This window comes from Hypanus sabinus, chromosome 26 (genome assembly GCF_030144855.1).
Source record: "Hypanus sabinus isolate sHypSab1 chromosome 26, sHypSab1.hap1, whole genome shotgun sequence".
NCBI lineage: Eukaryota > Metazoa > Chordata > Chondrichthyes > Myliobatiformes > Dasyatidae > Hypanus > Hypanus sabinus.
Window position 1 is genome coordinate 44,569,328 of NC_082731.1, and position 17,136 is coordinate 44,586,463.

The window sequence follows — 17,136 nt, forward strand, 5'->3', positions numbered from 1 at the left end:
CAAAGAAGGCAGGACAGCAGCTGCATTTCATTCAGAGTTTGAAGAGATTTGGGGTGTCACCTAAAACACTCAAAAGCTTCTGTAGATGTAGCATGGAGAGCATTCTGACAGGCTGCGTCACCGTCTGGTGTGGGTGGGGGGAGGTCTACTGCACAAGATCAAAGTAAGTTGCAGAAACTTGTAAAATTAGTCAACTCCATCATGGGCACTGGCCTCCATAGTATCCAGAACATCTTCAAGGAGTGATGCCTCAGAAAGGCAGCATCAACCATTAAGGACCCCCATCACCCAGGTCATGCCATCTTCACACTGTTACCATTGGGAAGGAGGTACAGGAGCCTGAAGACACACACTCAATGATTCAGGAACAGCTTCTTCCCCTCTGCTATTAGATTGCTGAAAGGGCATTAAACCCATGACAACTACCTCACTACTTTTTTGTATTTCTGATTTCTTTTTGCATTACTTATTTAACTGAGCTACTTAATATACATACATATATACTTCAGGTAATTCAGTTTGTTCCCCCCTCCCAGCTATCACTGTACTGCAGACGCAAAGACAACAAGCTTCACAGCATGCGTCGGCGATATTAGACCTGATTCTGACTGTGATTCCTGTCAGCGAAAGTGAAAAAGAAGCACAAACCTGTTTGACGTCTTTGGGTCTTGCCCGGTGAAGTCAGCGCCGGCAAAGTTCTGGAGAAGCATCAGAGCTTTAGAAGTGACTGAGGTCAAAGGGACTGGGGCAATAAATAACGGAGACAACGGCCTGTGACAAGTAACGAAACAGAAATCAGAACTTGGAGGCCCTCTAAAAGGACACATTTGAATTATTCCCTGCAAAACACCTCAATATTTAGATTCAAGGTCAGATGAAGGTACTGGGAGTATGTATGTGAAAACTTAGAGTAGAAACTTCAAAAATACCTCTTATCCTCCTCAGGACAAGAAACATGCCCAGGTCAGAGACATCATGGGTTAGGGAGGGAGAAAAGTTCCCTCTACGCTGAACAAAATTGGAAGTTCTTTTGGATCTCCAGGCCCTTGCGTGCAGCTCACCTTGTGTCAAGGTCGGCTCCGTGTGACGGGCACAGTCTCAGCTCCACACTTTGTCCCTGGTGTGGAGTTGTCCACGAGGCCATCACATGGAGCTGACCTAACGGTCCTGTTGCGAAGGTGACCTTTGAACCCTGGAGTGGAAATGGAGCCCAGGGGTACTGACCACAGGGCGCTGACCTCGAGCTTTGGCGTGGAGCTGACCACAAGGTTCTGATGTGGAGTTGACCGAGTGAGGAGGCTGACATTGGGCCCCTGGGGTGGAGCTGACCACAGGCCTTCCTGGACCTGGTGTGGAGCTGACGGTAGTGTCCTTGTGGGGACATGACTTTGTGGCCTTGGGATGGGATGGGCAAATTTGTGTGGATTTGTCTTTGAGTCCCTGGGATGGGGCTGGCCACAACAACTTTGAGTGGGATGAGGGTGAGCTTGAGGCCTGATATGGAGCTGAACACAGGGCCTGAGTGCGGAAGCAAACTTAGACTTCTGGGGGGTGGGGAGTTGAGCTCTTGGCCCTGGTGCAGAGCCGACGTTGGGCCCCGGGATGGGGCTGATCTTGAGCCCTGATATGGAGTTGACCACAAGGCTGTGGTCTGGAGCTAACCACAGGGCCCTAGTGCGGAGCTGACCTTGGGCCCTTGGATGGAATTGACCACAGACCCTCAGTGTGCAGTTGACAACTGTGTCCTTAAGTGGACCTGACTTGGGGTTCTGGGAAGGAGCTGAGCTTCAGCATTCACACGGAACTAAATACGGGTCCGAGTGTGGAGCTGACCCTGGGGCCCCTGGGGTAGAGTTGAACACAGCATGCTGGTGTGGTGTTAACATTGGGGTCCTGGGGTTGTGGGGCCTCAGGCTCTATCAATGTCATCCTCAATAACCTGCTTTGTTTACTTGACAAAGCTGTTGACAACTCGCCAGCACACACGGTCCTCTTACTCTAAAAATAACTGAGAGTGCCCACCAAAGCTGATCTGAAACACACAACTTCCTCTCTGTGTGGGAACCTATTTGTTCTGCTGTCAACATCCTGTGCTCAGCTGGCAAGCAACTTCACCATTTCAGCCAGGTTCCCTTTCCAACTAATCCCATCCTTCCCTCTTGTGCAGAAGGCAGCTGCCTTTACTGAGGCTACATCTGTCCGCCTGGGGACAGGTTAATTTGGAGTAGATTGGCCCTGAGCCCAGCGGACCGCCAGTCAAGAGGCATGACAGGCAGAGGGCGAAGCCTATGTTAGACTGGGTTAAGGGATGGTTAGCCAGACATGGGCATTGAAGGAGCATGCCGACTGCCTTTTTGCAGAAGATCATTGGTTCAGGACCCACCCAAGGTGAAGGGTCTCAACGTGAAACATTGACTAGATGTTTCTCTCCACAGTTGCTGCCCAACCTGCTGAATTCCTCCAGCAGGTCCAAGAGGTTCCACACCACCAGGTTCAGAAACAGTTATTATCCTTCAACACAAAAGACTCCTGAACCAGTGTGGATAACTTCACTCACCCCAACTCTGAACTGATTCCACACATCAGGCTCCTGAACCAGTGTGGATAACTTCACTCACCCCAACACTGAACTGATTCCACACATCAGGCTCCTGAACCAGTGTGGATAACTTCACTCACCCCAACACTGATCTGATTCAACACATCAGGCTCCTGAACCAGTGTGGATAAATTCACTCACCCCAACACTGAACTGATTCCACACATCAGGCTCCTGAACCAGTGTGGATAACTTCACTCACCCCAACACTGAACTGATTCAAAACGTCAGGCTCCTGAACCAGTGTGGATAACTTCACTCACCCCAACACTGATCTGATTCCACAACTTATAGATTCACGTTCAAGGACTGTACAATTCATGTTCTCAGTATATACCGGCTGGGTAGCCTCCAACCTGATGGCATGAACATTGACTTCTCTAACTTCCATTAATGCCCCTCCTCCCCTTCTTACCCCATCCCTGACATACTTAGTTGTTTATTTTTTTCTCTCTCTGCCCATCACTCTGCCTGTCCTCCATCTCCCTCTGGTGCTTCCCCCTCCCCCTTTCTTTCTCCCGAGGCCTCCCGTCCCATGCTCCTTTCCCTTCTCCAGCTCTGTATCACTTTCACCAATCACCTTTCCAGCTCTTAGCTTCATCCCACACCCTCCGGTCTACTCCTATCATTTCGCATTTCCCTCTCCCCCCACTACTTTCAAATCTCTTACTATCTCTCCTTTCAGTTAGTCCTGACGAAGGGTCTTGGCCCGAAACGTCGACAGCGCTTCTCCCTATAGATGCTGCTTGGCCTGCTGTGTTCCACCAGCACTTTGTTTGTGTTGCTTGAATATCCAGCAGATTCCCTCGTGTTTTCTCAGTATTATTTATTTATTTACCTGCACACTTTTTCTTCTCTTGCTCATTGGTTGTTTGTCAATCCTTGTTTATGTATATACTTTTTAATAAATTCTACTGTATCTCCTTATTTTCCTGTAAATACCTGCAAGAACTGAATCTCAAGGTGACATACAGAATATTTACCTCGCTAGTAAATTTCCTTTGACAATCTGCTTCTGTTTGCTCCATCTACCATCTCTTGCTCCGCACCTTCCTTTATACAGACCTCCATCACTCAATCCCGATGACGGGTCTCAACCCGAAACGTCGACTGTCCTTCCTCCTCCAGAATGTGGCTCGACACCCCGACACAAGGGTTGCACTGTAGTCAGAAGTGCTGACCTCCGGTCGAAACTGTAAACTGCGGTGTCAACTTACCCTGGGACCAAGGGATGGTTCTGCAATTAGAAGGTCTGGGAGGTTTCTTCCATTCCCTTGATGCCAATATTTCTCACCAATCCACCTGCAAATCATTTTCTGGCCCCCTTACTTAACTGTACCTTACAAAGCAAGCACTGAGTGTATGTTCATGGTCTTCTGCTGCTGTAGCCCACACACTTTAAAGTTCAACGTGTTGTGCATTTAGAGATACTCTTCTGCACACCACTGTTGTAATGCGAGGTTATTTGAGTTACTGTCAGCTTGAACCAGTCTGGCCATTTCCTCAGACCTCCCTCATTGACAAGGTGTTTTTTTTTGCCCATAGAACTGTGACTCACCGGATGTTTTGTTTCTCATTTTTCACACCATTCTCTGCAAAGTCTCGAGACTGCTGTGTGTGAAAATGCCAGGAGATCAGCAGTTTCTGAGATACTCAAACCACCCCGTCTGGCACCAACAATCATTCCACGGTCAAAGTCACTAAGGTCACATTTCTTCCCCATTCTGATATTTGGTCTGAACATCAGCCGAACCTCTTGACCATGCCTGCAAGCTTTTAGGCATTGAGTTGCTGCCACGTGATTGGCTGATTAGGTATTTGCACTAACGAGCAGGTTACGGGGGTACCTAATAAAGTGGCCACTGAGTGTATGTTAAAATAGAGGCCACGCTTCAGAGGTAATAAAGAAGCTGTTAGAGGAACTTTAGAAGGTCAGGCAACATCTGTGGAGGAAATAGATTGCTTTGGGTGCTTGAGCCCAGTCCAAATGAAGGGCCTTAGACGATAAGATCTTAAAACGAAGAATTAGAGCATTCAGTCGATCAAGTCTGCACCGCCATTCCGTAACCTATTATCCCTCTCAAGCCCATTCTCCTGCCTTCTCCCCGACACCCCCCACCATAGTAATCAAGAAAGTAGCAAGCCCTGCTATACCCAATGACAGGAAGGTGACAGTAACTGAGATAATCACACATTGCAACAGTGGCGTGCAGAAGACTTGCAGGACTGACAGTTGTGAAAACCAAGAGGAAGCTACTGACATGACGAAGGATGCCCATGAACACCTGCAAGACCGACCGTAGAGTCGGAGATAAGGACCCTGGGGCACAATAGAGAAGATGGCCAAGGACAGATGGAGATGGAGGGCCTCTTTGCTGCCCTAAACGATAGCAGAGAAACAGGCAGCAACTTGCTAACTACCGTGGGGGAACCTGATCTGATGATAATCCGCGGTGCTGGGTGTGAGAGAAAAATATAATCACTTTTCTTAAACACGTAAGATTCTGCAGATGCTGGAAATCCAGAGGAACGCGCAGAAAATGCTGGAGGAACTCAGCAGGTCAGGCAGCATCCATGGAAATGAATAAACAGCCGACGTTTCAGGCCGAGACCCTTTCTCAGGACTGGAAGGGTAGGGGGAAGACTTCAGACTAAAAAAGGTGGGTGGGAGGGGAAGGAGAATAGCTAGAAGGAGATAGGTGGAAAAGGTGAAGGGCAGGAGAGGAAGGAATCTGATAGGAGAGGAAAGTGGACCATAGGGGAAAGGGAAGGAGGAGGGGAGTCATAATTCCCTCAAGGTTAAATTACAGGTTGAGTTAGCCCACTGCTCTACTCTATCTACACCCATGACTGTGAGGCTAGGCATTGTTCAAATGTCTTCAATAAATTTGGTGATTATACAACCATTGTTGGCAGAATCTCAGATGGAGACAAGAGGGCGTACAGGAGTGAGATATGCCAACTGGTGGAGTGGTGTCGCAGCAAAAACCTGGCACTCAATGTCAGTAAGACGAAAGAGCTGACTGTGGGCTTCAGGAAGGGTAAGACGAGGGAACGCACACCAATCCTCAGAGAGGCATCAGAGCATGAGCTGTTTCCAGGGAGTCAATAACTCTGAGAATCTAACCTGGGTGCAACATATCGCTGTAGCTATAAAGAAGGCAAGACTGCGGCTACATTTCATTAGGAGTTTGAGGAGATTTGGTTTGTCACCTAAAACACTCAAAAACTTCTGCAGATGGACCACGGAGACCATTCTGACTGGTTGCATCACTGTCTGGTATGGGGGAGGGGGGGTACTTCTACACAAGATTGAAGTAAGTTGCAGAAACTTGAAAATCAGTCAGCTCCGCCCTGGGCACCAGCCTCCGTAATACCCAGGACATCTTCAGGGAGTGGTGTCTCAGGACGGCAGCGTCCATCATTAAGTATCTCCACCACCCAGGACATGCCATCTTCACACTGTTACCATCAGGGAGGAGGAACAGGAGCTGAAGACACACACTCAATGATTCAGGAACAGCTTCTTCCCCTTTACCACCCAATTTCTAAATGGACATTTGAACCCATGAACACTACCTCAATACTTTTTTTCTGTTTTTTTTTTGCACTACCTATTTTAAATGAACTACTTAATAGACATAGATACTTAATGTAACTCAGGTTTTTATCTCTATACTTACTTATTTAACGAATTTCACAACATCTGCCAGTGATATTAAATCTGATTCTGATTCTGTTGGCAGTAAGGACAGCAATTCAAGAGGACTAGAATAGAAAAGGAAGTATGTAATGCTGAGGCCTTATAAGGCACTCATCAGATCACATCAGGCGTATTGTGAGTAATTTTGGGCCCTGTATCTAAGAAAGGATGTACAGGCATTGGAGAGGGTCCAGAAGAGATTTATGAGACTGATCCCAGGAATGAAAAGGTAAACATAGAAGGAATATTGATGGCTCTGGTGCTGCCCTCACTGGAGTTTAGAAGAATGAGAGGGATCTCATTAAAACTACCAAATATTGAAATGCCTAGATTAAGGGTTCCCAATCTGGGGTCCACGGACCCCTTGCTTAATTGTATTGGTCCATGGCATAAAAAAGGGTTGGGAACCCCCGGCCTAGATAGACTGGACATGAAAAGGATGTTTCCAATAGTGGGGGAATCTAGGAACCAGAGGCCAGAGCCTCAGAAGAGACAGATGTCCCTAAAGAACAGAGATGAGGAGAAATTTCTTGAGCCAGTGCATGACTACTACGTGACAGTGGAGACTAAGTCACTGAGGATATTTAAAGCCGAGGTTGATAGGTTCTTGATTCATCTGGGCAAAGGTTATGGGGAGAAGTCATGAGAATGGGGTTGAGAGGGAAAATAATTCAGCCATGTTTGAATGGCGGAACAGACTTGATGGGCTGAATAGCCTAAATCTACTCCTATGCCTTAGAGTCTTACGGTCAACAGTGAGGCAAAGATATGACGAAGAGTGAAAGGAATGTAGCTCCTTCCAATGACCTCTTGTCAAGAAATGGAGCCTTAATCCAAGTCAGAATAACTAATAAATAATTAAAGAAGGCATTTTTTATTGGCCCACAAATCAGATAGGTCATCAATGACAGGCAATTTGAAGAAATTCTAGTGGGACCGGAGAAAATCACACGGAAGGCATTCAAGAATGTTGAAAATTTTCTTGGCAGCTACAGAGCACCAAACTACGTGCAACTGGTTGACAACATGGTTCAAGCATACAAAACCATGAAATACAACATGTCCACTTGGAAGTAGGCCATTCGGTTCATCGAGTCTGCTCCGCCATTCAATCATGGGCTGATCCAATTCTCCCAGTCATCCCCACTTCCCTGCCTTCACCCCATTCCCTTCGATGCCCTGGCTAATCAAGAACCTATCTATCTTTGCCTTAAATAAACCCAATGACTTGATCTCCACAGCCACTCGTGGCAACAAATTCCACAGATTTACCACCCTCTGACTAAAGTCATTTCTCCGCATCTCTGTTCTAAAAGGACGTCCTTCAATCCTGAAGTCGTGCCCTCTTGTCCTAGAATCCCCCACCATGGGAAATAACTTTGCCATATCTAATCTGTTCAGGCCTTTTAACATTCAGAATGTTTCTATGAGATCCCCCCCTCATTCTCCTGAACTCCAGGGAATACAGCCCAAGAGCTGCCAGACATTCCTCATACGTTAACCCTTTAATTCCTGGAATCATTCTCGTGAATCTTCTCTGAACCCTCTCCAATGTCAGTATATCCTTTCTAAAATAAGGAGCCCAAAACTGCACACAATACTCCGCGTGGTCTGACAAGTGCCTTTTAGGGCCTCAACATCACATCCCTGCTTATATACTCTATACCTCTAGAAACGAATGCCAACATTGCATTTGCCTTCTTCACCACCGACTCAAACTGGAGGGTAACCTTTAGGGTATCCTGCACAAAGACTCCCAAATCCTTTTGCATCTCTGCATTTTGAATTCTCTCTCCATCTAAATAATAGTCTGCCTGTTTATTTCTTCCATGACCATACACTTTCCAACATCGTATTTCATTTGCCACTTCTTTGCCCAGTCCCCTAAACAATCTGTTTCCTAAACACTACCCACTCCTGCTCCTATCTTTGTATCATTGGAAAATTTAGCCACAAATCCATTAATCCCATAGTCCAAATCATTGATATACATTGTAAAAAACAGTGGTCCCAACACTAACCCCTGTGGAACTCCGCTAGTGACCGGCAGCCAGCCAGAATAGGATCCCTTTATTCCCATACTCTGTTTTCTGCAGCCACCCACGCTAGTAACTTTCTTTATCTTGCTAAGCAGCCTCATGTGCGGCACCTTGTCAAAGGCCTTCTGAAAATCCAAGTACACAACATCTACTGCATCTCCTTCATCTACCCTGCTTGCAATTTCCTCAAAAAATTGCAGTAGGTTAGTCAGGCAGGATTTTCCTTACAGGAAACCATGCTGGCTTTGGCCTATCTTGTCATGTGCCTCCAGGTACTCCGTAATCTCATCCCTGACAATCAATTCTAACAGCTTCCCAACCACTGATGTCAGACTAACAGGTCTATAGTTTCCTTTCTGCCAACTCCTGCCCTTCTTAAATAGCGGATTAACGTGCAATTTTCCGGTCATCCGGTACAATGCCGAAATCTATCGATTCCTGAAAATTGATGTCACTAAAGATTCATTTTCTGCATTCCCATTTATGCTTTTTTTACTGCAAATCTTGGCGCTGTCGGTGATGAGATGGTGAAAGGTTTCACCAGGACATTGCGGTCACGGAGAACTGGAATCAGGGCAACTGGAATCCATCAATATTGGCTGATTATTGTCGGACACTTCAGCGAAAAGCCTCAGACACTGAGTACAAATAAAAATCAGCAACAAAGTATTTTTGTCCTAGTTGGACTATTGCAAAGCGTCAGCACCATTATGCAATTAAATGCATTAATTTCAATGAAAGTTAATTTCTTGTTTCTCCGAGTTCTTACCTGATACAAGTAGTCTGAAATTAACTTTCTGGCTTCAAAAGATCTATCATAAACAAAAAAAAAAAATTCTGAGGAAGCAACACTTTCGAAAAAGATTATTGTCTGTTGTTATTAGGCCAAACGAATGCTGGAAGCCATTTGTGTCAGAGGAAGGCACAGGGAAGAGTTGACTAGGACAATTTGGGGCATCACGGTAACGCGGTGGTTAGCATGATGCTAAAACGACTCACGCCAATCTGGAGGTGAGAGGTCAATTTCAATACCGTCGGTAAGAAGTTTGTACTTCCTTCCCACGAGCACATGGGTTTCCTCCTGGTGCTCCGGGTTCCCAGCGCAGTCCAAAGACCTGCCAGTTCGTAGGTCATTGTAAATTGTCCTGTGATTTGGCTGGGGTTAAATCGAGAGATGCTGAGCAGTGGAGCTCGTTGGGCCAGACGGGCCTGCTCTGTGCTGGAGCTCTAAATAAATTTAAAAAAACCAATACAATATTTTGCAAAAGCTTCTATAGATGTGTACATTGAAAGGTATTTACTAAGATAAACACGGGCCTCTTACAAACTGAGGCAGGAGGAATTATATTGTGGAGAAAGAAGACGTTAACTAAATATTTTTTGTCTGTTTACAGGGAGCGGAATCAGATATTAGTGGATCAACACAGGGATATTGCGAAGGAGAAATTGCCATTAGAATGAAATTAGTATGAGCGCGATCAATGGGGCTGAAAGCTGATAGCCCCTAGGATCAGATGGACTTCATCCCAGGGTTTTGAAGGAGGAGCCAACGGAGAGAGTGGTGGCATCGCAGAGTCTTTGGAGAATCAAGATGCATTCCGTCAAGTCCAGATGCTGGGAGCCCTGAATCTGTGAATCTCTGTGAGCCCGCTGGGGAAATCCTTCCAACGGAGGCGCATCTCCACCCCGCCACCAAGACACTAAACAATCTGGAACCTTGAGTACGTAAGGAATGCGGCGGCATTCTCAGTTCTTGGAACAGGCGAAGGGCCCGTTCTCGTGCAGTACTGTCCGACGTTCTTTGTGCTGTGTCAGTAACTCGGAAGCCAGCTTCTCTCCCGCTACCACAATCTTCTGTACGCCACGGTTTTCCTTTGCGCTGCCATGATGCGATCATGTCTGGCGGAACACAAAGCAAAGCTTTTCACCATTCCTCGGTGCACGTGACAACATTAAACCAATTACCAACACTGATGTGTGAGAGGGTTGGAGACGTGTCGAAATTTCTGGCTCCGATACTCTACCAGAGTCAGAATTAACATCACCGGCATATGTTGTGAAACTTGTCTTTGCGGCAGCAGCACAGTGATACAAAAACTGAGAACTACTGCAAGTGTATGCATTTAAAAAGTTAAATTAAATAAGCAGTGCTAAAAGAGAGGAAGTGTTGAGGGTTTGACATCCATTCAGAGATCAGATGGCAGAGGGGAAGAAGCTGTTCCTGAATCGCTGAGTGTGTGCCTTCAGGCTCCTGTACCTCCTCCCTATTGATAGCCTTGTAACATTGTTTGTAACTATTATTAATTTTATTTAGAGATTGTTTGTTCATTATGGCGTGGGTGATCACGATATTTCAATGACTGTGATTGTTCTTGGCAATTCTTTCTACAGAAGTGGTTTGCCATTGCCTCCTTCTGGGCAGTGTCTTTACAGGATGGGTGACCCCCAGCCATTATCAATACTCTTCAGAGATTGTCTGCCTGGCGTCAGTTGTCACATAACCAGGACTTGTGATCTGCACCGGCTGCTCGTACGACCATCCACCACCTGCTCCCATGGCTTCACATGACCCTGATTGGGGGCTAAGCAGGTGCTACACCTTGCCCAAGGGTGACCTGCAGGCTAGTGGAGGGAAGGAGGGCCTCACACCTCCTTTCTGTATCTCCATCCTGTCAGCCATTCAGTGTGCAGCAAAGTAACAGGCACTTCCACCAAACAAGCCTGAGCTGCCTAATTACACCCGTGTGACCAACTAACCCACCAACCTGTACACCTTCAGACTGTGGGAGGAAACCAGAGCACTCGGAGGAAACCCGTTTAGTCATGGGGAGAACATACAAACTCCTCACAGGCAGCGGCGCAATTGAACCCTTGTCTCTGGTGTTGTAATAGGATTACACCTCGTCGCTGGTGGCGTAATAGGATTACACCTCGTCGCTGGTGTTGTAATAGGATTACACCTCGTCGCTGGTGGTGTAATAGCATTACGCCTTGTCACTGGTGTTGTAATAGGATTACATGGCGCTACATGTGATGGAGAGCATGCAGTGAGACTCACTCACTAACAGATTTCTGATTTGTCGGCTCTGTTATTTGGGGAAAGCTGAAGCCGATTGGAATTTGGAATCTCTTGCGTTTAGAAGAATATGGAAAATACTTACACTACAGATCCGGGGGTGATTTTATCATGGCTGGTGTTTAGAACTAATCTCAGACTCAACTGGAACTGAACTAAATTAGAACTAGTCTCAGAATGAAGTCTGAAATATAAATATAATATACATACACATACATATATGTATTTAATGCATATTAAATAGTTAAATAAGTAGTGTAAAAATAGAAATAAAAAAGTAGTGAGGTTGTGTTCATGGGTTCAATGTCCATTCAGAAATCGGATGGCAGCGGGGAAGAAGTTGATCCTGAATCGTTGAGTGTGTGTCTTCAGGCTCCTGTACCTCCTCCCTGATGGCAGAGGGGAAGAAGCTGATCCTGAATCATTGAGTGTGTGTCTTCAGGCTCCTGTACCTCCTCCCTGATGGTAGCAATGAGAAGAGGGCATGAACTGGGTGATGGGGGTCCTTAATGATGGATGCCACCTTTCTGAGGCATCTATCCTTGAAGATGCCCGGGATGCTGGGGAGGCTGGTGCCCGTGATGGAGCCGACTGAGTTTACAACTCCCTTCATCTTATTTCAATCCTGTGCAGCCCTCCTCCCCTCCCCACACCAGCTGATGCAGCCAGCTAGAATGCTCTCCACTGTACAGCTCTAGATATTTGCGAGTTTTTTTGGTAACATACAATATTTCCTCAAACTCCAAATGAAATATGACAAGAATAAAAAATGGGACTAATGTAGATCCAATGTTTCTGGGTGGCTGCTCATCTCTGCACTGAACTGCGGCTGTGGTCTGCTCCGTCTGCAGTGACGCCAGGCTTTGCGTCTGTAGTGTCTTTCATTCCGAATGTTATTTGCTAACTCCTATTGTTTGCATGATTTGTGTTTCTTTCCCCCTCTCTCTCTGTGCATCGGCTGTTTGTACGGTCTTTTTTTAATGTGGTCCTTTGAGATGTCTTTGTTTCGTGGCTGCCTGTGAGGAGACAAACCTAGAGGCTGTATAATGTACACATACTTTGATATTAAATGGAATCTATGCTTTGAAATAGGGCGACAGCCTAATCTCAGAGCACAGTGACGGGGGATGCTTTAGGCAGTTGTGCTTTGAGTGCCACAGAGAGTGTCTGATAACCGGATGAAGTGACGACAGCAACTGCCAGATTTTCCGTATCATTTGCCTTTTGTTATTTTGTATTCGCCTCTGCTGCCGGGGCTGTGCCAAGAGTTCTGTGATCATCCTCTTTAGGAAGTCGGTGACTGCAGTGAGAAGCCGTCCGTCTTGCCTTTGTTTGACACAACTTGCTGCAATATCCCGGCAAACTCCCGATGTTTACAAACCTCCCGGATTCCTGTGCGTATCCCTGACTCCAAGTTCCCGTTTCGTAATCAGACTGAGAGACTTCAAGAAGCGCAGTACGCAGGATCACAGAATGAAGCGGTTTGGCCCATCATCCTGGTACTAGCTCTGACGATAGTCCTTTGGATATAACCAGGATTTCTGAGCTTCTGTACTTTAAATATAAAGTACAATATATAAATATAAAATATAAATCACACCGCCGCCTGCTCTCCCGTTTTCCGGCTCTTTGTATTATGAAGTCGCTGCCCGGCTTTGAACCTGATGTCAGAGCCGCAATTTGAGTTTCTAGGAGTAATTTAGAATGCGCCAGAATGGTTCATCCCAAAGACATCTGCTAAAGGGGGGGATGAGGCAACCTCGGCAGGTCAGGCAGCATCTTTAGGAAGGAGTAACCAGTCGACGTTTCGGACTGAGTCCTGATGGAGGGTCTCAGGTCTAGAACATTGGCTGTTGACTCACTTCCACAGCTGCTGAGTTTCTCCAGCATTTTGTGTGGACTTCCAGCAGCTGCGGAACCTCTCGTGTTTGTGAGGCAAGCTTGGCCGACAAGGGAAGTCAAAGACAGCGTAGAAGCAAAAGAGACGGCTTACAACGGAGCAAAATTTAGTGGGAAGGTAGAGGCTTCAGATACTTCAAAAAAACCAACAACAGGCAACTGAAAAAAACAATAAAGAGAAAAAAAGATGAAATATGAAGGTAAGCTAGCCAATAATATCAGAGAGGATACTACCAAAAAAAAAATTGGATAGGTATATGGACAGGAAAGGAACGGAGGGTTATGGGCTGAGTGCAGGTCGGTGGGACTAGGTGAGAGTAAGCGTTCAGCATGGACTAGAAGGGCCGAGACGGCCTGTTTCCGTGCTGTAATTGTTATATGATTATATGGTTAAAAGTTTTTTCAGCTATATAAAGAGTAAAAGAGGGGCAAGAGTGGATATCTGGTGAAGTAGTAATTGGGGACAAAGAAATAATGGATGAATTTCATCACTACTTTGCATCAATCTTCACTGTGGAAGATCTCCACTCTGTGCAGACTGCCAGAAATTTGAGAGTGTTGGGGGGGGAGAGAAGGGGGTGCAGTTGCTATTACTAAGGGGAAGGTGCTTGGGAAACTGAAGGTGGGTAAGGCACCTGGACCAGGTGGTCTACACCCCAGGCTTCTGAAAGAGTAGCTGAAAAGATTGCGGAGGTATTAGTAATGATCTTTCAACTGAGCACCATGTCATATGTCGACTATAGGCCACAGAGCAGTCTGCACTCCCCCCCACCCCGATCAAAATTGCACAAAATAGTGATAAAGAAAGGAGAAAGCAGAAACACATATAACAGGAACTGCAGAGTCATCTAAAAATGAATCCAATCTACAAACCGCGCTGATCAAACCCTGCCCAAGACTTAAGATTCTGGGAGCTTGCTCCGGCAGCGGAGATCAGGAGGGAGTGGGAGACCAGACAAACACAGGCAGACGGACGGCGATGAACACCCGCACGCCCCCGTCGATTTCAATCTTGCTCGACGCTTTAATCGGCGGGTTGGTCGAGAATTGGAGCCGGTCGCGGGTTCGATCTCCACCACTGGGCCGCGCACTCCATTGTCAACCTCGCTGTCAGCGACCTTCCCTCAAAGACAGCAAAAGCGCCGGATCGTCGTTGAGTATTTTAAAAATGGAGGTTGGTAGGTTCTTAATCAGCCAGAGCGTCTAAGGTTACGGGGAGAAGGGAGAACGGGGTTGAGAGGGATAATAAATCAGCCATGATGGAAGGGTGAATGGTCTAACTCTGCTCCTATGTTATATGTTCTTTTTGTCTTATTATTTATTATATTATTTTTCACATTTATTTATTTTTGTACTTGTACATTTTGTCTTCTTTTCCACATCTGTTGTTTGTGCCTAGTTTTTCACTGATTCTGTTGTATTTCTTTGTTCTACTGAGAGAGCAAAGAATGAATCACAGGGTCCTGTATGATGACAGATACATTCTTCAGTAGTTATTTACTTTGAAGACGTTAGAGGCGTCAGATGCTGGAATTTGGAGATACAAATGACCTGCTGGTGAGACGGAATCGCGGGGTTGGGTCACGGTCAGGGTCGAGGCTGTGGACGAGAGATTCACTGACGTACTGAGCCTGTTCCATCAGCAGTTTTCCCTGCCAAGCCTGATGGTGTCACAGTCCTGAACTTGCACCTCACCGGCAGATCGTTTGTTGCTGGCTTGACCGTCAAGACCAAGTGGCAAATGTTGGCCAGTTGTCAGAAATGATGGCCCTGTTCTTCAAAGTAGTTTTGTGAGAGGTACATCGTCCTTCCGAGCTTCTCTCTGACTTCTGGGTTTCCCTTTCGGTGGAAATATTCTGCACTTCAAGCTGCACCCGTGAAACAGTCAGTGGCTCAGCTCTGGGGTGGTAAGATATTGTGTAGGGAGCAGAATTAGGCCATTTGGCCCATCGAGTCTGCTCCACCATTCCATCATGGCCGTTGGTCTGTACTTTCAGGCTTTCATATCATCTGTCCGATGGGGTGGGGTGGGTGGGTGTGAGGAGAAAATGCCCAGGGTGTGTAGGAACTGTGATTATGTTGACTGTTTTCCCGAGGCACCGAGGGATTATAGGCAGAGCCCACGGAGGGGAGGCGGGCATCTATGTTGCTCTGAGCTGTGTCCATAACTCTCTGTGGTTCCATGCGGCCACGGGGGGTCGTTACCGTGCCGGGCCGTGACGCATCTGTTCAGGATGCCTTCTCCGGTGCACTGGGTTGACAGAGACGTGCTGAATTTCGTTAGCCTCCTGGAGAAGTAGAGGCACTGGCGAGGAGTAGGATCCAGTGAAGACGATGGGAGTGAAGACCATAAGACATAGGAGCAGAATTAGGCCATTTGGCCCATCAAGTGAGCCCTTGGCTGATTTATTATCCCTTTCAACCTCATTCTCTTGAAGGAGAGGACAAAATGGTTCCATCATTGTCCCACCCATGAAGATCTTGTCTCTGTGTTGTATGATTCCTTAACTCTGTTTTATTCCCTGAAGGACATGCATGAAACTCATTTCATCCATAGCATCCAGACATCAGTACTGCTTCCCGCATTTCAATCCAATTCTATTTTTCTTAACATTGACAGAACTTAGTCCCGTGTCCCTGGAGCAATGGGTCGAAGTTTCTGGACGTCAACCAAGTTACTCAACCACTCTGCTACTGCAGCCCTTTGACCTTTGTTACTTATTAGTGACTATTTCATATTTATGGGCCACATACACTATTTTTTTTCCCACGAATGGAAAAATTTTCCGGGAGCTTCATTTGATCTCGAAAGGGTTTGGATTATTTCCCTGCTGACTCCAGATGCACAGCAAGTCCACTGATGCCGGCCCACAGTGAGGCTTGGCGAGATACACAAAGTGGTGGTGGTTGTCTTGGAGTGAGAGATGTACCGTCTTCCTTGCCCAGGGCGATCGCAATGCCTCGCCATGCCGTAAATACCGCAATCAACCCCGACAGATGCACTGCGCAAGGTCTTCAGATGGGTCACGTCATGCCCTGGAGTAGCAATGCCAATGCACAAGAATGTAAGAGTAGTAGGCGCAGCTTGGCACATCACGGGCGCAGCCTACCCTACCATTGAGGCATCTACATGAGGTGTTGCCTCAGGGAGGTGCCACCTGCCACCTTCTGGGCCACGGCCTCTTCTCGGAGCAGGCGTCCCTCATCAACGGATCCAGGAACCGTCCCTTTCTCCAACAACCATCAAGTCCTTGAACCGACCTGCACAACCGTCACCGCACCTCAGCATCGGAACACGACGGACCACCTCATACGCTACCACGGTCTTGCCTCCGATTTGAAACACACACACAAACCTCAGCAAGTCAGGCCACTTCAGTGGAGGGGAGTAGACAGTCAACATTTCGGGCTGTGACCCTTTGTCAGGACTGGAAAGGAAGGGGGCAGCAGCCAGAATAAGTGGGGGGGGGGGAGAGGAAGGAGCTAGAAGGGAGGGGTGAGAAATTACCAGAAATTAGAGAAATCGAAGTTCATGCCATCGGGTTGGAGACTACCCAGACGGAATATGAGGTGTTGCTCCTCCAACCTGAGTTTGGCCTCATCATGGCAGTAGGGGAGGTCATGGACAGGTAGGTCAGCATGGGAATCGGAAGTCGAATTGAAATGGACCTCTACCTGGAGACCTTGCCTCTCACACCAGACAGAGTGAAGATGTTTGAGAAACCAGCCCCCACTGCTGAAGTGCGGTTAGGTGCTAGAAACTGGATGGGATTGCGGAGAGAGTAGATCACAGGGAAAAATGGTTGGCGAATGGAGTTGC

The 17,136-nt window shown here is 46.9% G+C and overlaps 1 protein-coding gene across 4 annotated transcripts in view; it reads right to left on the reverse strand.

Annotated features, from left to right (window-relative positions):
* The window catches only part of gpr4 (G protein-coupled receptor 4), a 133,842-nt gene extending 124,118 nt beyond the window's left edge, over positions 1–9,724 (reverse strand). For 3 of the 4 annotated variants that reach the window (XM_059950968.1, XM_059950964.1, XM_059950966.1), the window contains exons 1-2: positions 3,583–3,978; positions 649–771 (exon numbers count right to left, since the gene is read on the reverse strand). The gene's annotated coding sequence lies outside the window, so the exon portion shown is untranslated. Of the gene's footprint in view, positions 1–648; positions 772–3,582; positions 3,979–9,110 lie in introns of those variants that run through there. The other variant, XM_059950967.1, reaches the window with a different exon arrangement.
* Between the last annotated feature and the right edge of the window lie 7,412 nt (positions 9,725–17,136).